Source organism: Eulemur rufifrons, chromosome 5 (assembly GCF_041146395.1).
Source record: "Eulemur rufifrons isolate Redbay chromosome 5, OSU_ERuf_1, whole genome shotgun sequence".
Classification (NCBI taxonomy): domain Eukaryota; kingdom Metazoa; phylum Chordata; class Mammalia; order Primates; family Lemuridae; genus Eulemur; species Eulemur rufifrons.
The window spans coordinates 31,296,393-31,322,721 of NC_090987.1; the positions used below are offsets into that span (position 1 = coordinate 31,296,393).

The following is a 26,329-nucleotide window of genomic DNA, read 5'->3' on the forward strand; positions in this document are numbered from 1 at the left end:
CCCATTCCTTTTTGGTTTCTGCCTTTGAAGACTAGCTTTTCTATCTCAGGTTCTATATTTTCTTCTACTATTTTCATGGATCAACATTTTATACTGGAATTGCCGATCCATCTAGTATTTTCTTTCATGTGAGGGAGGGGGAGAGGTAAGTGATTTTTCTTAGTATAACCTTTCCTCAAACAAATCAAAATTAACTCATTTTAGACATAAAATATAGTTTATTTAAAATAAATAATTTAAAATTAAAAATGTAAAAACATAATTAAAATATTGAAATGGTGCCCATAATGAACATTTAATAATATGCATTCCAGAGAGTGGGGAGCAATTATAATAATTATAATATAATTATAATTATAATAATATCACTCTAAAATGTATCAAGCTAATATTATCATGAAAGTGAAACCAGTTGATTGCCTCTTTATATATTAAAAATATAACAAATTGTTCATTTCTAGAAATGAGTTTACTCTTTTTCTTTCAGATCCTGGCCCACACATTGTACAATTCTTGATAAATTTAATCATTTTTGATAAAAGCCTCCATTGCTTACTGAAAAAAGCCAATCTATTTCATAATAAGGTCTGATAACAACAAAAACATCTATTGTTAGTGATTTATAAATGATATTAATGGAATTAATTAAATTTGGCAGTTAATTTTTGACAATCATACTACCCATTAGAAATTTCCACTTTTTTTCTAAAAACATTGGCCTCTTACTACATACAGAGCCAATAGTTTTCTAAGTAAGTCTACATTATTCTCCAGATTAATCATTATTGTCATCATCATTATCATCATGATCATGGCACCATTACTTTCTTTTTCATTTGAAAAGTTTAAGAATTCTTAAAAAAATCCAATTCTTTTCATATAAAAATTGCAATGGTGGTCAATAATAAAATCCAGTTCAATAAAATGACAGGTTAGAACATAACTCCTAAAAATGGAATATCTAGCTGATATTGAATCACCATTCATTGGCTTGATCCTCATCTGTTTTAGAAATATTGACTTAGAGTTCAAAACTTATCATTAACTTTCTAGAAGAGGCTACACTGTATTAGTTAATACAATTCTTCTTCATCATGACTCTGTTAAACATCTATCTCCTTAATAGAGGTAAATGTTTTCAGATAATTAGGTATTTGTCTGAGCGTCTAGGGAACTCTAGAAATTAAAGCTAAAATGTTAAGAAACATTATCAACCATTCGATGTTAACAATAAAGCATGATTTAAACAAGGGTTGACACAAATATTATTCAATTAAAACATCTTGTCAAAATTACTAATTTAAAGCAAGTACACTAGAAGTCAATTTTGCTTCTTAAGAATGTAAGTACAAAAACACTATAAAAGAAGCTTCCATCTTATGACCTCTCAGTTACAGTGACTTCAGAAATGGATGTGTACATATGGCCTGGTGTCAGGTGAATAAAGACCACAGAAATTTGGGTATATATTGGTTTTTACATACTGCTAAGCCCTAATATCTAAGCTGGCTGATGGCCCACAGTGACAACTAAAATAAATTCAATTAGAGGGGATTTTTTTTTTTTTTCATTTCAATCGATAGAAAGGATCTATCTATGCCTGTCATGTATTTTAAACATGGAAAGGTGAAATGATAAGACATCTTAGTAATTCCACCACATCTATACTAGTCTCTTTTTTTTGATATATAAAGATTTAACCCATTCCAGTACTCATGAGAAAGAAGAAAGCTTGAGTAAGAGATCATTTATACTTTTACCTTTTCTCTTTTTATTTCTTGTGTCCTTTCTCTGTGTCTCTGTCTCTCTTCCTCTTTCTCTTTCTCCCTCTTTTATTTTTCCTTTAATAAAAACAGACTACTTTCTACCGCAGATATTGTCAGTTTTGAGAATTTCATACTTTAAAATATTTTACCAGGTACCATCTTTCACCAATTTTGGGGAACTCCTTATTTCTCTAGAAATAACAACTTAAACTTATGAAAATATTTTATGCTTTGAAGGACATGATCATAGCTTGTTCTGTATTCAAACAACAAAGAGAAAAAGAAAAGAACGAATTCGGATACAAGCATGAGCATTTTACAAATGTTAGGTGTTATTATAATCCTTTTGATATTTGTTATCATGGAAACAGTTCTCTTTATTTGACCATGGCAAAAAGTGTTTTGAATAATGATTATAACTCCTTGCTCAAACTTAGAAGATGGCTAGGACACATGAAAACTAGAAAGACTAAGGAAATAGCAATGAAAATCACAGAGCATAAATGGATTTAACAAAATCAAAGCTTTCCTTTTTCAAGAAAGCACATTAATGATAAAACTTGAGCTAATTTATTGGCTTTTGTCCTAATTAGTGCCAATTAACAGCAAATAACTGATTTTAGTTCACTAAAAACATATTTTTCGAAGATTTTCCTATATGAAAAACACCACAGGTGGACAATGAATACACTAGAATAACAGTGGGGCTCTGCTACCATTTATTTGGTTAGGTTTTATCTCTAAAAGCTGCTGGGGTAACTTTGTTCTAAGAGGAGAGAAGTTGCATACATTAGCCCATGGCTAAAAATTAAAGTAAATCCTAATGCGTTATGAGAAAGTCAAACATCAGACATCAATAGAAACCATGAACAAGGAACAGACATAAGTTATTAATAAAGAAATTTTCTTCTCCTTTCACTTGCTCTGTGCGTATGAAAGCCTCCCATTTTGAATCAGGCTGCCAGGGTGATATGTAAACAACGCATGAGGAGGCTTCTGGGCTCTGGGAATTGATGCTTCACCAAGCCACAATGAATTGTTTACATTTGGTTCTTACCAGCCTCTGAGCAAAAGAGTTCATGTTACACTCACCCATATTGTATTTACTTCTATTTTTAAATCCTCCAACCCACACGCAACCACAATGCCTAAAAGAATAGAATGCTGATGGAAATCAAATATTTTGTAAGAATTACAGATAAAACTGAACTATTCATGTTGGATGAGGCTGGTAATAATATGATGAAAGAAGGAAAAAAAGCCTCATACCATAAATATACTAAATAAAAAGCTGGAAAACTTTGTCCTCCTGCTTAATTTAGTTTAAGAGACAAGTAGCTTTGGTCTAATGTCACTAATAAGGTGTCCTTTAAGAAAGGAAGACCATTTCCAAAGAATAAAACAAGGAAACATTGCTCACTTTTACATTGATCTGAAGACACTAATCATTGCATTATTACTTTCCTTGCAGTTTTCTTTCTTTGACTTGCACACATACACACTCATACACACTACCACCACAGAACTATGAAAATTCATAACATTTTAGACTTTCAAATTAAAAATAGTTGAAACCGGAGGTGGAGGAGCTGGTGGGGTGGGGGCAGGAGAAATTTGTCCTGTGCCCATGTAGGGGTGGGGGCGAGGGCGACAGTGAAATTCCACCCAGCAAGTTATGCCACTGCAACAAAAGTAAGAGAGTTCAGTTTCATAGATTCAATTGTACCTTACCTGGTTTTGTCGTTAAATGCACCAACATGCCCCTAATTCTTCCTCTGAAGTACTACATATGCTGAAAACTATAGTATTGGACCTTACACATTTCCAACAGAAGAAACTCCAAAGTAACCTTTAACTTCAATAAAAAGCTGTGTTCATTCTTCCCCTTGCGCTCAACACACAGCAATCTAATACACCTCATCATGTGGTCCGTTACCATGGTAGCAATGAATCCAGCTGCTGAAATACAAAAGACTGACAAAAAGTTGCTTTTTTCCCCTCCACCCACCCTGACAAAGTCAGTTTTTTCCCTGTATGACAAGTCTAATTTGAATATGTTTCTCTTGCTGACTCAACTTCATGAACAAGAAAAAAAAAATGAGTGGCAGAGGTATAAGAAGAAAAGGTCTCACAAGCATTTAAACTAACTAATGAAATAACTGTATGCATTTTTAAGTCGCCGCTAATCTCTTGAAATACTGATCATTACTACTTCTACCAACTAAAATGTTTAAATGTCAGTTACTAACTCAATAGGAAAGGCAGCAATAATCCCACAGCTCCTTTAAAAATATAAAAAAAAAACCCATTAAATTATTCAGTAAACACAGATGCTGAGAACACTACATCAGTATATGAAGGGCTAGTCTCAAAGTGCTTTTTTTCTAGAGCAAACTTCTAATCACAGCTTAGATGTGGGAGGCAAAATTCTTCATTTTCTTTTCTCCAAAAATCCGTATTTAACCGTTATTTAAACAGAGTAGACTTCAGTTCTATTTAAATTGATCACAGATTTGGATCTGTGCTAATACAGCCCCCTGTGAAGAACAAGGGTCTTGGAGTCGGAACCTGAAGAATCCTGGGACCCCCAAACTAATGGCTATGCAGTTAATATTTAAGGCATCACCTGCAGCTTGGTACCTGTGCTTTAAGGAAAGGCTGAGGGAGTCCCCGGTGACTGGAGCTTCCCCGCACGTCACCACCGTCCTTGCTCCCACCACGCACGTTCACCAGCCACAACGGGTCCTTTAGTGGGTGGTTACTTTGTCCCTCAGGCTTCGCCTTGTCACTCTGCTGCTTGCACAGCTTTGCTTATTTCCCAAATTTAGCTCATATTTCATAATAATTTGTTTAAATATCTGCCTCCTCTCTTTAGACATGGGCTCTCCTAGGAAGAGGAAGATTGCCTTATACATCTTTCTATACCAAGGAACCAGCAAAAGATTTGGCAGGAGGCAGGGCTGCTCCTCGAATGGATAAAGAAGGGAATGAAAGCGTTACCTCGGCTCCTGCAGGACTGTGTTCACAGCACGCCTCGCTGTGGTTAAACCCTCCAGGGATCTGCACAGGCTTTTCCTTAATACACCACATCACAAAGGGAGGCGGGGGAGAGCAGCTCTTAAGAAGAGCAACTGGGGAGTTAAGCAGATGCGGGTTTGAAACCCGGCTCTCGCCCAGACTACTTTTGTGATCTTGGATAGATTATTTAACCCCTCTAAACCGCAGTGTACTCTTCTGAAAAATCCCTACTTTAAAGAGTTATGAAAAAGGATTAAATGAGATAGTCCAAGGAAAGCAACAAGCACTGCACTGGAAACGTACTAAGTGCTCATTAAATTTATTATTTAGTAAATATGTTTATGATTTTTGAACAAGAGAAACAATGAGAAAGCTGACTGGCCCCTGACTTCCCCTTGCTGGTAAAACTGTCATTTTCAGCAAGATACACACTCTTGATTATATGCTTCCTAATATGGGTTTGGTTAACAGCACAGCATAAGTATAGTGACCATTTCCCGCAAATAGCCAGGGCTGTTTGCTCTTACCTACAAACCATCTAGAAGCGAATGATCAGTCAAAAGGTAATACATTTTCCTAGTATGAAATGGACTGTGGAAAGAGTGTTAAACTTGGTAGTCGATTTTTTTCTATCTTTATGTGTGAAAAACACTTTAAGTAAAGCAGTTCATTGAGACAATCACATTGGATCCTTAAAAAATGGGCTATATTCCATTTGTTAGTGATATTTTTTTCAAATTTAGATGGAGTATAAAGAATCTTTATCATAAAGGGCTTCAGAATAGAAATTATATACATAGATTACATTTTTAATAATTAACCAATATTGGATTAATAGTAGCCTTTAAAAGGTCACCCTGATCTGAGACAAATACTGAAAACTGCTCACCAATATAGACTTTCAGCTGCTTTTTTCCACAGTCACATAACTTAGGACATTACCTGACATCAAAGCCAATGGCATAGGAAAGTTAGCATTAAAATCCCTTCGAAGACTATTGCGCAAAGAAGTAGTCAGAAGTTAAAAAAGCCTGTGGCAGAACATAAATCCTTTCTTGTAGGAAGTTATCAGAAAGAATAAAATGAATGTTGTTCATTGCAAGATTTCTCTATCATTAGAAGAAGGAGAAGGAGAAGAAGAAGAGGAGGAGGAAGAAGAGGAGGAAGAAGAAGAAGGGGAAGAAAAAAAGAAAAGAAAAGCACTATAACAAGTCAGTTGAGATGATTAAAATAGCTTTGGCACTGCTACAACCCTGAAAAATCCTTAAGTGTGGTGACTCATGAGGATACAATCTTACAAAACGTGTGAGGCAGAGCAGGCAAAAAGGCACCGTGCAGCCACACTGGAAAATTAGCAACTCCCTAATCCTCTTCAGAACAGCTGATGAAGGAAAGACTAATAGAACCCTAATCTGAATAATTCATAACTATTCTCATGTGTGGCTGGCTGAAGAGCCACTCTTTGCTTGCATTCATTTTGTTGGGAGTGTTTACCTTGTACAGTTTTTCTCCACATGTAATGGTTATGTGGCCATTACATGGTCTAATTGTTCCTCATTTTGTAAATTCAAGTTTCTCTAGTTAATGTATACTGCTCTTAGAGCATTTAATAAGATTGGCAACATAAGGTGCATCCTTTGTCAGATGTTACGGCAACTTGTTTGATTCTTTAACCATTAGGGAATACGATGTCAGAATATTTGGTTTCACAAAGTTTTACATCCCCTTTTGCAAATGTTATTATACTATTAACTTCCCTTTCAATGTGAACAAAATATGTAACATAATCTGGACTGGTGTGATCCACTTAATTTTATATAAAGAATCCAATCACTCGGAAAGAAACAGTTTTTGCGACACAGGTGATAATGCTTCAGAATGGACCCCAGGAAGTCAATTTGCCAAGCCCTGGTTCCATAGAAGTAGGAGGGAGCTTAGAGGTTATTTGCTTGACTGCCCTCTCTTCATATCTGAGGCTACCAAATTTCCCACAAACTCAAGTTAACAATATGGGTTCAGAGGTCGCTAGCTTAAATTAAGCAGCATGGCTACAGAAAACACTGGCTGCCAATGTTAATGAAATTAAAAGCAAAACAATTTGAGCCTCTGCAAATGCAACTTTTCACATTACATTTTATTGTTAGGGCACTGGTTTAAATTAAATAAAAAAGCTTGTTAACAGCAACACAAAAAAGATTGTAATCTACATGATCTACTGAACAATTTTTGCAAGCACATAGTTTCTTGGGCGACTTTGAGCAGCTGACCTAAAAAATATTAATCGGATTAGTATCTATTCTATTCATAAAAATTTCTTATGAAAGAACAAGGCTGTTGCAAGCCCTCTCAATTTATATAACTCAATATCAAGATATTCTATTTTACCCTTAAGATATTTCAAAATATGCACTTTTCTTTTGAATTGTAATAATGGGGCTATAAATAATAAGGATTTCTTTATGTTTTCCTACTGTAGACACATCACAGAAAATATCTGTTTTTAAATAACACTATGAAGTTGATAGCTACACATCCTACAGATAACCTATTGTGAACCCTGAATCATTTTGCCCTATCATTTATAGAAATTTATTCCCAAATCTCTATTTTTATATTTTTTCATTTCTTTACAATTCATAATTATATAGTTATATTTTAGATTTATCCTTAGTGAAAAATATATTTGGCTTTTAAACTTAATAATAAGAAGTTGTACTTCCTGTCCATTTTCTTACCAAAAGATAATATTACATGTCCATTGTGGAGAAGTTGAAAAATACAGAAAATATTTATGAAATAACATTAAAAACATTTATAATTCAACTATCTGAAATAACCAATATCGACATTTTGATGTATCTCTTTATATGTGAAAAATCCTGGATAATTTTGAATATTTCCTTTTCATTTAATGAAAGATATGTTAAATAATAAGTACACTATGGTATTATACATTGTTTGAAAATATTTTTTAGTGGCTGTATAAAATTTTACTATTTATATGTATCAGCATTTATTTAACCATCCCTTATTATTAACATATATATATATATTTAGTCTTTTCCAGGTTTCTTATTATAAGCAATGTATCTTTGTATGTAAATTTTTGGTTATACCCTGAGTTATTTTCTTAGACTAGATTTCTGGAAGTGGGGGAATATTACTGATTTTAAGTTAGACAATCTAAGCACAAAATTTAAGAATAGGCAGGATCTATACCCATAATTTAGTCTAATACTTCATTTTACTGATTTTATTGATGAGGAAACTGAGGCTTAATGAGGTGAAATAACTTGCTTAAAGTTCCATTATGAATTATTCTCGTGCTAGAACAGAAACAGGATTCTTTGTGAATGTACATTGTTTTTTGTAATTTCACCATGTGACTCTAAATGTTAATTCCTCTCTCAGCAGCTGCCTCTCAGTTCCAGTTTGATGTCATCTGTGAAACTCCATGGATGTGCTCTGGCATCTAAGCCAGGAATAGGAGTTGCTTTGAGGTGTGTGATGCTGTTTTTGTTTGGTTTTTTGTTAGGGACAATCCATGGGGCAGTATCTCCAAAGCCACCTTCCTTCCACTGATGGCAAAACAGAAAGGATACCGAGAAGTAAATATTCTCCCAGATCAAAATCGGTTCTGTAGAGGGCAAAATGGAAAGATTCCAAGAGAATTGAGGGGTCAGGATGCTCATAAAGTTAATGAGCTGAAATTGATATAAAATGATCAGAGCTCTTTTATGGCCTCTGAGTTCTTTTATGGCCTTGTAGTCTGTTACGAGAGCAGATCTGGTGACTTGAGTGGCAGACTGTCAGGTAACTCAAGTACCCGTGTGGTCACCCTCTGTGACAATCCCATATCCTGTAAACTCAGGTGTGTTTGCAAAGCCATGATGCTGTCTCCATTTGACAGGACATATTCTTTTTCAGCTAGAGGGGAAAAGAAAGGACATTTCTGAAAACCAACTCTACTGAGAAGTCAAGGAAACAGGCAGATTCCTGAGACCTCACTCTTAAAAGAATTCATTTTTTTAGTCTGAATACACAGTACTAAAGATTATTGTTTCCTGGTTTCTTCTATGTGGCTTATTCTAAAATGAGGTGACTTAGTCTAATTCAATAAATTTTAATTAAGTGCCTTCTAAAAACACTTACTGTACCAGATGTGGTCAAAGAAATATAAATGGCCTATAGTCTAGATGGGGAGATAAGAATATGGATCAAGGAAATGTAATTGTATATATAACAATACATGAGAAAGGATACAATCAACTGACTTGAGAGTAGATAAACAAGGTAATTTAATTAAGTCAGCATAGGCAGAATGTTTATGGGGAAAAACGATCACCCACTCAGTGTTTCCCAAACTTGGAAAGCATTTGTTGTTGAGACACTGGGTGTATTATTTTAATATACTTTTACTTTGTGTCCAGGGACTTGGAATACATCAGCACAGCACATATTCTAGAGCTCTAATGCCTGATGTATCCTAAGAGCATATTCAGTGGCTAAGATGAGATGTAGGAGAGATAGAAGCTACTGAGTTTCTTCCTTCCTTCCTTTGTAATGTTCCCCTGGGAAAGAACAAGTAATTAAGTAGTCAATGGGCAAGGGGAGGGTGGACTGGAACTGCCTATCAAATAATATGTATCTATATATCATAGATAATGGGAGGAAAGGATTGGGAAGCAAATGCAATGTCATGCACCCTATAGACACTCAAAGTTAATTATTGATGACACTATGATAAAAATGAAGGGCATTAGAAAATGAAGCAAGTTAGAAAAAAACTACAGAAAAACTATAGGAGAATAAATTATTATGGAAAAACAATTTAAAAAGACTATAAGGTGATTTGGGGGAAAGAAAAAGAGAGGCGTATGTGGTTCAAGAAAACACACTAGACATTAGGAAGGACTTCCTGATAAACTACCAAGAAGAGGGGAATAGAAAAAGAATATTGAAGAAATAGAGACTATTGAGAAAAATGTTTGAATAAACTGAGACAAGTAACAAACTAATATTTGGAATTTCATTCCATATGCTTAAATGAAAAAGATCCATCTAGTAGTTAAACAAATCTTATATAAATGGACCCATGATATAAAGATATCAGGCATTTTGGACCCTTCTGGGTGTCTGTAGTGGCAAATACTCTGCCGGCAAGGACCGTCCATCTGATATTTCAGAGGTTCCCTGGGGTCAATCTGAGAGGCATTATCCTTGCTCCACAGGTCACACTGGTCAATTCTTCATCAGGCCATTGCATTCTGCATGGAGACTCACAGTGACATGTGAAAGAGAGAAACTGGAGAAGGTGCGGTGTTGAACAATAATAGAAAGGGAAGTGGAATAAAAGCCTGTGAGGGAGGCAGTTAAGCATTTGAAAGCCTACCTGCCTGTAAATAATAGTGAGCAGGTGTTCTTTCTTTTTTACTGAAGCCACCACAGTATGCTTTTGCCAGGTTAGACATTAGGAAGGACTTCCTGATATAATCCCAAAATTCTGGCTTATAAGAGTCAGAAAGACATTAATTAACATTTTACTCTGTTCATCAGAGATGAATAATGTTTTCAAAGGATATTGGCCACTCATATTCCCTATACATGTAAGAACTCTCTACATCACAGTGATGACACAATTTTGTGTTTATATCCTCCTATACATACGTATGGAGCACAGAGAAACTGAATGACATACATTAGACCCCTGTGGTTTGGCTTGCCCATCCATATTGTCAATAAATATCCAAAAGACTGAACACAAAGACTTTTTTCTTTTTGAGACAGAGTCTCGCTCTGTTGCCCCCGGCTAGAGTGCAATGGTATCACCATAGCTCACAGCAACCTCAAGCTCCTGGGTTCAAGTAATCTTACTACCTCAGTCTCCTCAGTAGCTGGGACTACACGCACAGACCACCATGCCCGGCTAATTTTTCTATTTTTAGTAGAGATGGGGTCTCGCTCTTCCTCAGGCTGGTCTCAAATTCCTGGCCTCAAGCGATCCTCCTGCCTCAGGCTCCCAGAGTGCGAGGATTACAGGTGTGAGCCACCTCACCTGGCCTAGAATATTTGTTTTATCTGCTTTAGACTTGATGATAATTTTGGTAAACGTTGCAGACCAATTAAAAAATAAAAGTTGCAAAAATATTTTCTAATCATTTATAATCCCACCAACCACAGTTAACATTTTTGTATATGCCTATTCATATTTATCTCTATGTAAGTATGCAGCTTGATTGTAAAACAGATTGGCACTTTTCAAACTACAGCTTTTTCCACATTTTAAGGGAGGCTAGAGAGTTTATGACTTTATCTTTAAAAAGAGATTGCTCTTTTTTGTGGAATAAACTTTAATAGGCCTATTAACTACATATAGCTTAGTCAGGAAGAGAGAGGTGGGGGGTGGGGGAAGAGAAACTAAGCCACACTGTGTAAAAGAGAAAAATGCCGTGTTCATTACGGGTGGTACAGCTGGAAAACTATGAGTTATTAATCGGAATGAGGACAGGACTAGGAACTAGATCTAGGGAAAATGGGTGTTGAGGTATGGATGTGGGACTGAGCTCCAAGGCAAAGGGAATTCCTACTTGTGGGGAAAGTAGGTTCTAAAACATGGCGGCCCAGGAAGAAATAGCCAATAGAGGACCTCTTTTGAAGGGTGCAACTTACAGTCTAAGGAATAATGATGCTGATGACTAATTTTAAATATCCTGACTTGTCATATCTCTATTATCATCAAGATTTTAGGAAAGCTCTGGGAGCTGGTCTCAGCTTCATGGTAGGTAATTAATTCTATGTTCATGCTTGGATGGGGTGTGAGGAAGGAATGTCCTCTCTAAGGTGATCTGGTGGTATCTCAGACCTCTCGGGGTCAAGGACATTTGAGATGACACCTGTGAAGAATGGGAGGAGGCATTTCCGGCCGATGTGAGGTCCCTGAGGGGGAGAGACCCTGATGTGATCCAGAAACAGAAGAGCAGTGTGGCTGGAACACTGTGTGTAAGTGGGGGAAGGCCATACTGGGATGAGGACTTTGTCGGCCACGTTAGGGATTCTGACATTTATTCCAAATACAGTGGGAAGCTTTTGAAGGATCTGAAATATGATAGTAACATAATCCAACTTTCATTTTTAAAAGAACACCCGTGCCCCTTGCTATGGAATGGAGAACGAATGGATGGCGCAGGGAAGAGTGGATAAGGTGAAACCAGTTTGGAGGCTGACTGATGATGCTGGACTAGATGCTGACAACAGAGGCAGTGACAAGTGGACATGTCCAAATACATTCTGGAGGTAGAATGGACAGGAATCAGTCATAGATTGCATGTGGGAGAAGGAGTAAAAATAAAGTATAAAGAAAAACTCTCCGTACTCTGAAATAAATGGAGATGCCATTTACTGCAATGCAGACAGGAGCAAGCTGAGGGAATGCAACGAGGAGTGAGGTGTGGGTGAAGGAAAATGTTGAATTTGAGATGTCATATAGGCTGTGTCTGTATAAGCCTGAGGCCCTGAAGATAGGGCATGGCTGGAGATACACATGTGGAAGTTGTAGGTACAGAGGGATTTTTTTAAAAGTTATAGGAAAATAAGACATAGCATGCTCAAGATGCACCCCGCAGGACAGAGGGGCCAAGGAAGTAGGAGGAAAACTTTGTGTAATGTAGGTTTCTATGGAAGCTAAAACAAGGGAGTTTTTCAGGAAGGAAGGAGTTGTTTTTGTGTTGAAAGCTACTAAGAAGTTGAGTAAGATGAGAATGGAAAAAACATTCGTTAGCTTTGGAATATGGAGATAATGATGACTTAATAAGAACCTTTTTGTTGGAATGGCGAGGGACAGGAGAAGGATGGGACGTGAGGAAGTGGAGTCAGTCTGTGCAGACAGTTTTTTTTTTTTAAGAAACTCTGATTTGTAGAGGAGCAGAAGTAGGGCAGCAATTGAAAGGAAACACGAAGTCAAGGGAAGATTTCTAAATATAGGAGACTTAAAAATATTTACCTGCTGAATGGTCCACTAAAGGCAGAGAGTAATGTAGCATTCAATCCCACATTACTTCTTGCCTATAGAACTATGGGAGAATAAATTTCTGTCATTTTAAGCCACTCAGTTTGTGGGAATTTGTTACAGCAACCCTAGGAAACCAATACAGGGAGTTTCTGAAAAAGGTCTCTTCACTCAAAAAAGACATTCACAGGGAGAAATGAAAATGTTGGTGCACCAGGGGAACGGTGAATGGCTGTGTGGCCGGGGCACAGGTGAGTGGAGAGTCAAGACCCAAAAAGAGCCAGAAAAGGAAATAGAGCTCAGTTTGCCACCACCAGGACTATTGATGAAGGAAGAGGTCAAGGGCATCATGAATCAAGAAACAAAACCATTCTCTGAAAATAATGTTTTTATTTTCTTTTCACATGCTATAGATGATGAGGTTCTTTTTCTGCATGTGTTGGCTAAAGTAGATTATCTGCTTCCTTTTTTAGTGATCACCAGCAAATCCTGGGGTTTGTCCTTACCCACGCCTGATGGCTGCCTTTGCTCCTCCAGTACCTCAAATTCCCTGAGGGGCAGGCAACAGGCAGGTGGGCGGGCTCCTCCAGCAGGAAGAGCTAGCCTGTCACCTCCTAGAGAAGATGAGTATGTTGCACCCTGGTGCAATGCTTGCTACCTCAGGCTCTCTCTATTTCATACCGCCAAATTCCCTGGTGCACAATTTGGCCTTTTCTACACTCTAAGTCCTACCCTGGAATTCCATTTTCCCCCTCAAAGAGAGACTTTTTTTTTTTTTGAAGACAGAGTCTCATTCTGTCGCTTGCCCTGGCTAGATTGCAGTGGTATCATCATAGCTTGCTGCAACCTCAAACTCCTGGGTTCAAGTGATCCTCCTGCCTCAGCCTCCTGAGTAGCTAGAACGACAGGCATGTGCCACCACGCTCAACTAATTTTTCTATTTTTTGTAGAGATGGGTCTCGCTCTTGCTCAGGCTGGTCATGAACTCCTGACCTCAAGTGATCCTCCTGCCTCGGCCTCCCAGACTGCTTAGATTACATGTATGAGCCACCGGGCCCAGCCTGAAATGTCCATCTTGTATGGCTGTACTTCTCCAAATTTCCCACTCAGGCTGGGAAGGTGAAGCAGTCTTAGCACATGTGGTGGGGTCTGGAGACAGAATTACCTTCCAACACTGACATTTCTTTGATACCTTATTTTTCCCCTTAAAAAACTCATGCTAATTTTTCTTTTTTTTTTTCTTTTTTTTAAATTTCAGCATAGTATGGGGGTATAAAAGTTTAGGTTACGTATATTGCCCTTGCTTCCCCCCCACCCCCCAATCAGAGCTTCAAGCATGTCCATCCCCTAGACGGTTCGCATCGCACTCATTATGTATGTATACACCCATCCCCTCTCCCCCACATCTGCCTGACATCTGATTAATGTTATTCCTAAATGTGCTCTTACCATGGAGTACTACTCAGCTATAAGAAACAATGGTAATTTTGCTTTTAACTTGATAGTATATTCATTACTGTTTTCATAAAAATGTAATGTTCCCATTCCCCTTTAAAATATAACACATTTTGAGATGAGGAGGTACAGTATCTTGGGGCTTTGAAGTTGCCAGCATATGACCAAATATCCCAGTTAGAAAAGAATGGCATTAGGGGCACTTTAAACTGTTGATGGTGTTTTCTTCAGAAGGTATCAGCTATTTTTTATTTTATGTGTTAACTGCACCACCCTGCTAAAAGTCTGCTTATTCTACCCAGTTTTTCCTTTGCTTCTGCATTGCTTTTTAAAGCAAAAGCCTCACAGAATAGGGGGAAATGTTTCAGAATCCTTAAAAACACAACTTGAAAAACATAATACCACCAGAGAATGGAGTAAACACTGAAATATTTTCCCACCGAAACCGAGCAAACAGAATCACAAGCATTTGCGAAAAGCCGTCTGAGAGTGTGGAGTCCTAGGCAGACATTTCCTTCTGTATTCTGTAAAAAGTACTTCAAAGACATTAGGATCCAGTCCCGTTGTTTCTATGGTCATTCTCCAAACCCCTTTCAGACCACAGAGAAGGACATTATGTTAAATGCTAATTCTCATTTTTACGATTTAATGAGCTACTTCTGAGAAAGCTGCTGTTTCACCAGCCCATTAGCAATGTCTGGAATGGCTAGTGCAGAGTTAAGGCTTAAGTCACCCAGCTGAAACTAATGTCAATGTTTCAGTTATTCATTTATGATTTTCAGGCTCTTTGACACGCCCAACCGGTTACCAGGCAACCCCAGCTTATTGCAGGTAGTATACATTAAGCATGAACTCCAGGTATGACTATGAAAGGGATCTGAATATTTTAATGAGAAGGCAATCATGAGCTGAACTTGATTATGACCTTTGTTATTAGGTAAGACAAAATATGAGGGCCTTAACTATCAGGAGTTAATAATATTTTGCTGGAGAACCTGCATGTTTTCATGTGACCACCCTATACACAACAGCCTCAGGGCTGACAATATATGGAAAATCTCAAAGGAGTCCTGTTTATCAGATGGAAGAATTCCTGTTAAGAACTGAGTTTATGGGGGGATTTATAAGCCTTGCTTCTTAGGCCCTTTCACTGCTTATACTCTAGGAAGGGAGCTGCCCAGAGAGAAAGGGAAGGTTTTATTGTAGGGCAATTTTACCATTGTACTTAAAGTCTGCAAACATTGCTTGACAAAGGAGAATTCAGTGTGCAGTGGGGATGTCCCAGGGATTCAGGTGGTGGCATGCTCTGTTTTACAGTGACCGGCTTGACTACATAGGCGGAATATGAACTGAGAGGCTAAATCTGTTGCAGCATAAAACCAGGGCTTGTTTAACTGAGGTCATGGAGGCTCATTTGCTGTGGCTGAATGGGAAAAAACATAACCTTATCTGGAATGTACTAATGCTGTTTTTCCTTCAAATGGGTGCTTTGTGGATGACACTACCCTGGAAGAAATCGTTTCAAAAGGGAAACTGTGATAGTAGAGTTGTTTACATACATTAGGAAGACATGGTATAATAATAAAAACCTGTTCATAAAAAAAGACAGCCTCCTTACTTATGTACACGACTAGGATTGGAAGCAAAAAATACTGTAAGTATTTATCTAAGTCTGAGAGCATATTATACACAGACACAAATGCAGTAAAATTTCTAGCCCACTGTTAAAGAATTGTTAGGAATTGACAAAATTGAGAGACGCATTATTTATCTGCTTTGCTGATTTAAAACTGTCAAATTCATAGTTTAAGATTTTGCCAAAGTCTGCACAGACTTAAAATTCACATTTGAAAGTTAAAAAATCAGTTGATGGCTAAAAGACAGGTCAAACAATAAACTGTCACGAATATGAATGCACTGACATTAAAGCACATTATTATTAACTTTTATAAATGCATCATAATCCCTAGTTTTTGATAGGAAAACATTGCTCTATCCATTTTTGTGATAATATAGTTTTACAAATTATACTTATGTAAAGATGAATGGCATTCTGCAAACTCTTCTTGGAAATAAACGGGCAATTAACAAACAAAAGATAACTCAACAAGTCAGGGGCATAACCTGGGAATGTGAATAGAATTCTTACTTCTTCTAAGAAGACACTATATATTTATCTTACTCAAAGATAGATGCAGCAGTGTAGATATGCTACTCATATAAAAATTTTTTTGACTTTTGGAATGTTTAAGTAAACAGGAAATAGGTATAAAACAAGTTATTCAGATAACAGTAGTAGCCCAAAGACATAGAGATGAGTCTTGTCAATGTAATATATAAAATGTTTATGGATTGTACTGTTTTACCTTTTTTAAAAAGTGAATATATGTTTGTTGGCCATTCTTCTGTCTTTTTCAAAAGAAGACAGAGAATGGCCAACAAACATATGAAAAAATGCTCAGCATCTCTAATCATCAGGGAAATGCAACTCAAAACCATAATGAGATATCACCTAACTCCAGTGAGAATGGCCTTTATCGAAAAGTCCCATAACAATAAATGTTGGCGTGGATGCGGAGAGACAGGAACACTCATACACTGCTGGTGGGACTGCAAACTAGTGCAACCTCTGTGGAAAGCAATATGAAGATACCTTAAACAGATTCAAGTAGACCTACTATTCGATCCAGCAATCCCATTATTGGGCATCTACCCAAAAGAACAAAAGTCATTCTATAAAAGAGACATCTGCACCTGAATGTTTGTAGCAGCACAATTCACAATTGCAAAGATGTGGAAACAACCCAAGTGCCCATCAATACATGAGTGGATTAATAAAATGTGGTATATGTATACCACGGAGTACTACTCAGCTATAAGAAATAATGGTGATATAGAATCTCTTATGTTCTGCATAGAGTTGGAACCCATTCTACTAAGTGAAGTATCCCAAGAATGGAAAAATAAGCACCACATGTACTCACCATCAAATTGGTTTCACTGATCATCACCTAAGAGCACATTTGGGAATAACACTAATTGGGTGTCGGGCAGATGTTGGTGGGGAGGGGATGAGTGTATACCTACATAATGAGTGTGATGCGCACTGTCTGGGAAATGGACATGCTTGAAGCTCTGACTTGGGGGGGGGCAAGGACAATATATGTAACCTAAACTTTTGTACCCCCATAATATGCTGAAATAATAAAAAAATACAAAAAAGTGAATGAAAATGTGAATATGTTACAATTACTTTAGTTGCTGTTTTTAGCATCACATTATTCCTGTCATTGCCTGGACTATTTTTGTATTTCCATTAAAGGGCAGTTTAGCCCCTTCATGCTAGGGTTTTACACATGCGCGCGTGCTCTCTCTCTCTCTCTCTCTCACATGTATACAAGACAATAAGCAAGATGTGGGCCAGGAAGACATTTTTGTTTTCTCAGGCATATGTCCCACTCCTAGAAAACTTCCTGATATTTAGTTAATTGTCAATAAATACTTGATGAATTGTAAATCTACTTTTATGTATTATATTTAAAAACCAAATCAACCTTATTTTCTCAGTCTTCTTTCTTTAGACCTGGAAACTTCTCTTGGGGAAAACAAAATCAAGAATATAGGAAATATTAACTAGTTTGCTATATTATAGAGAGTTGCTGGGTAGTAGGAGACTTATATAGGTTCTTCTTGTGGCTTTCCTGCTAATTAGTGTGGTAGAACTTAACCTTTCTGGTCTTTAATTTCCTTAAATGAAAATTAGGGAGTCTGGCTAAATGATCTGAAATACCTTTTCTGCTGCTTCAATTCTATGATTCAAAGACATAATCTATGATACATCTAACTAGGATATAACTTGGAATAATTATATTTTATCTCAGGCTCCTAGGTTTCTAGCATAGAGGCAAGGAATATAAGAGATGTGTAATATATATTTAAACATGAATGAATGATCATTATAGGTATAAGTGCTGCCTATGCATACTTAAGATCTTTCACAAAAGGAAGGAGCCCTTCTCTGTGGATACTGATTTTTGCAATTAAAATAAATTCAGAAGATTGCTTTTTGGAAATTTTGAGTTTTATTCATGTAAATTATTATTCTTAGGTATGGTATTTGAATAGTGTGATAAAAAAATTAGATCATGTTTATGTACTTCCTTGAGACATGCTAACAGTATCACTATGTCTAGGAAAATTTTTATTTTGCATCCTAAACAAACCCTTTCACAATTAGTCATAAATATTCATTTTATAAATATTCTTAAGGAGTAAAAAGGAAGAGAGACAGAAATCTTTGCCATAAAAAAACCCCAGCTCCAGTGGTGATTCTAGGTAAGATTTAGCCCTAAAATTCTATCAGTCTACAGCTTTAGACATCATCATTTCCAGGCTTATGTGCACAGCAATAAATAAGGTTTATGCATAAGTAGGTCTCAGAACCACAAGGTACTACATTTTTAAACCCTTATTGAATAGAAATAATGCCAATTTTAGCATAAGCCTAAACATAAATTTATTTGCCAATAAGAAAATATCTGTGGAGTTATAAATAGCTTACTCCTCAGGAAATATTTTAAATGGAAAATTCTAACACTATCTAACATACATATTCTTCTTATAGGATTAAATTGGAAAGCTCTTTCAGAGTAGCAGTTTGTTGCAGTAGAAAGATCTAATATTCTTGTTCTGCTACTTACCAGAAATACAACATTGGCATGTTACCTAAACTCTTTGAACCCTAGTTTTATTCTCTGAATAACAGGGATAATAATAGCTAACTTGAGAGATTATTATGAAGATTAAATAAGATAATGTTTATGGAGCATCTGCTTTGGTGCTTGGCAATGAGGGCCATAGCCCCTGTCTGTGGGGTTCCCTTTCTTCCAATGGAGCTCTCCTTTCATTAGTAGTGGCTGGATAAAGTGCTACAATCTTCACCACATTGAAAGCCTCAAGCATACTTCAAAATATGACCCTCTATACTGCATTCAAAACCAGAAAGGAAGACCACTTTGAGCTTGGTAAGGGACTTTCAAAGACGAGAAAAGACCTGGCATTTGTCCTTGATGAAAAATTCAGAGAAAAGAGAGATACAGATAACATGAGAAGTTGTAACATGATGTTGTGAGTTACTGAATGAAGGTTGGTGTATTAATCCATTTGTGTTGTGATAAAGAAAATACCTGAGGCTGGAATTTATAAAGAAAAAAAGTTTATTTGGCTTACGGTTCTGCAGACTGTATAAGAAGCATGGCACCAGCATCTGCTTCTGGTGAGGGATTCAGGGAGCTTCCAGTCAAGGTGGAAGGTGAAGGGGGAGTAGACGTGTCCCATGGTGAGAGCGGGAGCAAGAGAGGGAGGAGGTGCCAGTCTCTTTTAAGCAACCAGCCCTCCCATGAACAAATAAAGTGAGAATCCACTTGTTATCGTAGGGAGGGCACAAAGCCATCCATGCGAGATCTACCCACTTGACCCAAACACCTTTCACTGGGCCCCACATTTAATACTGGGGATCAAATTTTAGCATTAGATTTGGAGGGGCCAACCATCCAAACCATATCAGTTGGTTTTCTTTCTGTTGTCTACACTAGGTGCTGATCTTCTAAAAGTGGCCCAAAGAGCTAGGAGGATTCAGAGATAGAACTGATAACTGTTGACCCAAGAGGAGTTCATCAATGATCTGGAAAGATGACTATCATATTGCAGTCATAGAAGAGAACCTGGGTGCATGTGGATGGGGGGATTTGGAGAAGAGTGTGGATGGGAGGAGAGTCTGGATAGAAAAACCATCAGGTGCAAAAGCAAAGGTATGAAGAGCACAGCATAGAACAGGCAAAATATTCCTATGTTAGCAAAGATCAAGGGGCCAAGGAGTGAGACCCAAGAGGCCCGTTGTGCCTGTATTACGATGTGCTAAGGAATACAGGGCACAGAGTTTGTTCTGCAGTTGATGATGTGGCAGCCAACACTGTCTTTGGGACCAAAGTGGATGAGGGTAATTATATCATATTGTCTACTGTTTGTTGCATACCTACCATGTAGCAGGAATCCTGCTTTGTCATATTATGGATATTATGTCTTAGTCCTTAAAACAACACAGACATATCTCTTCAGGTGGGGAAACCAAGGCTCAGAGAGCTTAAGCAACTTGCTGCTCAAGATCACACATACTAAAACAAATCTTGTAACAGGAGCAATGGGATTTTTAAAATAGTCAGACCAAACCATTGAAGAACGGAAATGATGAGAAGTGAACATAAATTAGGAAGCTAATTTAGGCAGTCATGTTTCAAAAGGAGAGAAAGAACACTGAAAAGAGCGAACAGTGTTCAAAATGAGGCTGTTCAAGATTTGGCTGAGATCTTTTAATACAGGTATACCCTGGAATGATAGAACATTTTAAATAATGAAAATGTTGCATCTATGTTTTAAAATTACTTGGCGATTATTTTACACAAGAAGCAGTGGAGGATAATAATTAAATAAATGCTCAGGATCTGAAGCCAGACTGTCTGGCTTTTAATTTTCACCCCTAAAGTACTTAACCTTGGGCAGGTTATTTAACCCCTCTGGACCCCAGTTTCCTAAACTTTAAAAAAGGATATGATAATAGTGCCTATGTCATAGGGCTGTTTGAGCATGAAATGGAATATATGCACACCCAGAACAATGCCCGGCATAAACTAAGAACTCAGTGAGCATTAGCCAGTGTTGCTTTGTGCCTTTGCCCTTACTCACCAGCCCTTTATTTAGAAAGTATTTGCAGTGTGCCAAGCACTGTGCTAGTTTTTATGGATACAAAGATAGATAAGAGATGATTTTCACCTCCACACACCTTTGATTCTTTTCACATCATCTGCTGTGGTTCAGCAAAAGTGCTGCAGACTACATCGTGGTTAAAGCACTTTCCTGAACTATTTGGGCACCAGTGATTTAAAATCTCCTATCACAATGTTGTTCATTAGTGTTAGTTCTAATACTTCCCCTCTTCCTACTCCTCTCCCCCAAGATGACATTAAGATCTGTTCAGCCTGGGTTATCTTTGATGTCATCTATTTCCCTTCACCCACCAGGCAACATTATAAAGTCAGTGAGATTAGTTCAGTAGCCGCCTCCCACTATGTGCAGCAAACCTTCCAAAGCTGAGTGTTTGCACCATTGCCTCAGGGGTCTCTTCCTTGCTACTTTATTAGACTTAGGTGTTATGTAAGTATATATTATTAATGGATGTATTTTTCTTCCCAAGGGTTTTTTTTTTAAAATAAAACTTTATAGGCCGGGCGCGGTGGCTCACGCCTGTAATCCTAGCACTCTGGGAGGCCGAGGTGGGCGGATCGTTTGAGCTCAGGAGTTCGAGACCAGCCTGAGCAAGAGCGAGACCCCATCTCTACTAAAAATAGAAAGAAATTATATGGACAGCTAAAAATATACATAGAAAAAATTAGCCGGGCATGGTGGTGCATGCCTGTAGTCCCAGCTACTCGGGAGGCTGAGACAGGAGGATCCCTTGAGCTCAGGAGTTTGAGGTTGCTGTGAGCTAGGCTGACGCCACGGCACTCACTCTAGCCTGGGCAACAGAGTGAGACTCTGTCTCAAAAAAAAAAAAAAAAAAAAAAAAAAACTTTATAAAATCTGATTTCCATAAGCTGGAGAGAAATATTAATGATTAGAATTTTCAGAGCTACACCAAACTAAGGAGAAGACTTGTTTTGGGAATATTAGTTATTCACTGTCTTTTAAACCATATCATAAGGTTGCTCCTCCCCATTTCTCCCAATTTTAGGATTAATGAAAGAGTCCAAGTAATTCTGCTCATGATGGCATTTGTACATTGTCTGAAAGGATTCTAAATTAAGCACTGCAGGTTCAACATTAACATTGGTTGCATAGATGAAAATTGTTGGTAGAAGGGACACCATGTCCTTTTGAGTATAACCATAGTACATTAAAATGGACAGATGAGCAGTCGCAATGACCTCCGAGAAAAGATTGAAAAGGAAAATGTCTACATAAATAAGTGAGAAGGAAATGAAAATAGCAAGGCACTTACATTTAAAATAACTAAGTGAAGTACCAAAATGATTAAATGAAAAGCTACTTTAATACCAAGGAAGCTCTTTAGAGTGAATGGAATTGTTGAGACAGGGTGAATTGTTTAGCTGTAAGGAAGACAGACAGTGGCATCCTAATCACATTGCTCTCCAATATATTTAGTATTTACTATGGGAAATGTGAAATGTTCAGATCATAAGACATCTTCAAGTAGCAAACAACCATTACTAAAAATGAGAGGTCAGATCCCTCAACTGTAGTTAAAAAGATCAATAATAAAATGAATCAGATGCTCTAGATTTAAATGTTAATGCCAGAAGGAGACTGAGGCCCAAAGAAGAAGTTCTTATATGGTACTTAACAGTTTCTGAAATGAGAATATTAAAAAAGTAAAAACCATATTTGGAATGTAACGTGAGAATTTAAAAAATCTTCCTGCTAATTTGATATGTAAAATGGGAAAGTTGACAATGATTTTGTTAACAGCAACACATTAATGCTATCATACTGTACAGCTTAGAATATGGTTTTAAATATATTAAGTTAAAAGTTTTTCAGTGTTAAAAAAAAGAAAACCACTCTCCAAGAGAATGAGAAGACAAGCCACAAATTAGAGAAAATATTTGCAAAGACAATCTGGTGAAGGACTATTAGCTAAAATATACAAAGAACTTTTAAAATTCAACAATAAGAAAACAAACAACCCAATTAAAAAGTGGATCAAAGGCCTGCACTGATACTTCCCCACAGAAGATATGCAGATGGCAAGTAAGCATATGAAAAGATGTTCAACATCACTAGGGAACTGCTAATTAAAATCACAAGTATGCATCTATTAGAATGGCCAAATTCCAAAACACTGACACCACCAAAGGCTGGAGAAGATGCGGAGCAAGAGGACACTCATTCATGTTAGTGAAAATGCAAAATGGTACAACTGCTTTTGTAGACAGTTTGGCAGTTTCTTACAAAACTAAACATACTCTCACCATATTATCCAGCAATCATGCTCCATGGTATTTACCCAAATGAACTGAAAACTTATGTCCACACAAGAACCTGAACACAGATATTTATAGCAGCTTTACTCATAACAGCCCACACTTGGAAATAACCAAAATGTCCTTCAGTAGGTGAAGAGATAAAATGTGGTACATCCAGGCAATGGAATATCATTCAACACTAAAACAAAAATGAGCTGTCAAGCCATGAAAAGACACAGATGAAACTTACATGTATATCACTAAGTGAAAGAAGCCAATCTGAAAATCATACTGTATGATTCCAACTATATCACATTCTGGGAAAGGTAAAACTATGGAGACAGTAAAAAGATCAATGGTTGCCAGGGGTTGGAGGAAGAGAGGGATGAATACATAGAGCACAGAAGATATTTTAGGGCAGTGATACTACCTATATAATACTACAGTGGTGGATACATGTCATTTTACATTTGTCAAAACTTATAGAATGTACAGCACTAAAAGTGAACCCTAATGTAAACTATTGACTTTGGGTGATAATGATGTGTCAATGTAGGTTCATTGATGGTAACAAATGTACCACTCTGGTGGCGGATGTTGACGGTGGGGGAGGTTGTGTGTGTTTGTTATATGTGTAAGGGGATATAGGAAAACTCTGTACTTTCCACCCATTTTTCTGTGAACCTAAAATTGCTCTAAACAAAAGTTTACTAATTAAAGAAACAAAGAATGATCTGGTACTATGAGACACACTGTATGATTCCATCAGATGAAGTTCTAGAATAGGCAGTACTAGTCACTGGTCAGATAAGCCAGGATGGTGGTTTCTTCTGTGAGAAGAGAGCCTTGGAAGGTCACATGTACGGGACTTCTGGGGGTGTTGGTGATGTTTTGCTTCTTGATCTGATTGGTTGTATACACTTTATGAAAATTCATTGAGATAAACACTTACTTGGGACATTTTGTGCATATGTATTATATCTCAATGTCTTAATATAAAGCATTTTAAAGTAAAAAACAAACAAACAAACTACCCAACTTTACATTTACAGATTTTGTGGAAATCCTGTTTTCCTAAAGAGAAGCATGTAATTCCTGTTCATTTTTCTTTCAATAAATTTTGGAAGACATTAATGCAGCATGGATGGAGTAGTAAGGATCCAACTAAGAAAAGAGGATATATTCTAAATATTTAAAATGATAGAATTTAATCCAGAGAAGTGGTTACACAGATGACAGAAGACTTAGGAAGTTAAACTGTGGATAGCGAATCAAACTGAAAATTAGCAGCCTCAGGAAGCCAAAGACACTACCATCCCCAATTCTCAGGCGATAATGGGAAGGGGTGGTGTTACTGGAGTTCAGGGTTCAAGGTCACTGGGGGAAGCTAGAGACAAAGGGTGGGAGGAAGGAAAGGCTGGGGATGGAAAACACAGGTTAGTCCCTATAGAGCAGGCAGAGGAGGGGCAGGGCAAGGAATGACCTGAAGGTAAAAACAGGCACTACTGGCACAATTGGAATTTAAAGGGTTCAGAAAATAAATTTTTCATTTTCATTTTCCCTTCTAGAGTAACTGTTACAGCAGGCAAATTGATTTACTGGTATTTTTGATGGGCACTAAGTTTAGCTCCTGGGACTACATTCAGCAAACAACTTGTAAATAAATAAAATTACCATTTTAGTTCTACATCCAATCTCAATAAACCAGATTTATACAGCCTTAAGGTTATGGAAGAATTATTCACCTTCATTTTGAAATTAATGAGAATATAAAGAAAGAATCCCTGCCTTACAGACTAGATTCAGACAGTGGTCAACGTTCTGTCAGTTGCACTGTTGTATTCAGAATTATAAACACAGGCATATTCTGGTGTACTGAAAAATCACCTTTCTTCAAAGTAGACAATAAAACCACACTTTGAAAATTTAACTTAAGAGGAGTGGAAAGCCACACAATTTCCTCAATATGGCCATCACTCAATTTCTCCATTCCTCCCTGTTCTGCTGAAAAATGACAATGGCATATTTCAGACTGATATTAAAGCACCAATTTGTAGGCTCTTGTCTTTTGTAGCATGGAAGAGCAATTACATATCCTGATATAAAATATATGTATTCATCCATTTTATGTCCTCACAAAATAAAGCTTAATGTGTGTGAATTTGAGTGTGTGTGCTTAATTGTACATAGCAGTTTAAAATTTTTAGTGCACCTGACCTTAACCATGTCCTGCTTTTAACTCTAAGCAATATAAAATCTTCCAAAGGCAACATTTGGAAAGTTATCCCTCTCTCCCACATAGATTTGTTAGTGACTAAATGACCATTGCCACCATCAAATTTTCCTTTAGTTTATTCCATTAAAACAGGTTTTGTCTCATTCTGGTTTATTACTCTGATATTATATACATTTTCTATATTAAAAAATTAGTTAACCTTCAGAATAGAATGAAGTATTATGGCATTTGCTTAATAGAAACCAGCATGAGATTTCGGGGCCATCTCTGTGTCATACACCTCATAGTTCGAAGGGTTTTTTATAATAATAACAAGAAATAAACACAAGGTACAGAGACCACACCTTTCATTGTCTGACATCTCACTAAAAGTGAAAAACTGAAAGGCATTTATATTTAAATTTATTTTCTTTTCATGCAAAGGAGAGAAGCACTTTGAAGGCAAACAGTTCAATGTCCATCTTAAATGCTTCATCTTAAATACACTCACCTAAAATTCAATGAAGAAACAGCATGAACTTTCCAAAACCATCTATTTTCTTTTCTTTGAAATGGCAGTTGAGAATGGCATTTAAAGACTTCCTAAGGACTTCATCCAGGGACTGGAAATCCTATTTATCTGCAATGAGAACATATACTTTTTTTTAGCTAAGCAACTCACACGTACATATTTATTACACAAACAGGAATCCAGAATTGGCAGATCTAGAACACAGGATATTTTACAAATCCCCTTGTACACTATTCACGACTTACGATGTTCAACTCAGAACTTCAGTTTTCACTTACTCTAAGAATATTTAGAAAAACA

The 26,329-nt window shown here is 37.0% G+C and overlaps 1 protein-coding gene across 31 annotated transcripts in view; it reads right to left on the reverse strand.

The window, feature by feature from the left end:
- Positions 1-26,329, reverse strand: part of DTNA (dystrobrevin alpha) — a 341,246-nt gene that overhangs the window by 154,593 nt on the left and 160,324 nt on the right. For 21 of the 31 annotated variants that reach the window (XM_069468484.1, XM_069468481.1, XM_069468478.1 and 18 more), the window contains exon 2: positions 26,009-26,137. The gene's annotated coding sequence lies outside the window, so the exon portion shown is untranslated. Of the gene's footprint in view, positions 1-3,497; positions 3,649-26,008; positions 26,138-26,329 lie in introns of those variants that run through there. The other 10 variants (XM_069468486.1, XM_069468465.1, XM_069468483.1 and 7 more) reach the window with 1 other exon arrangement.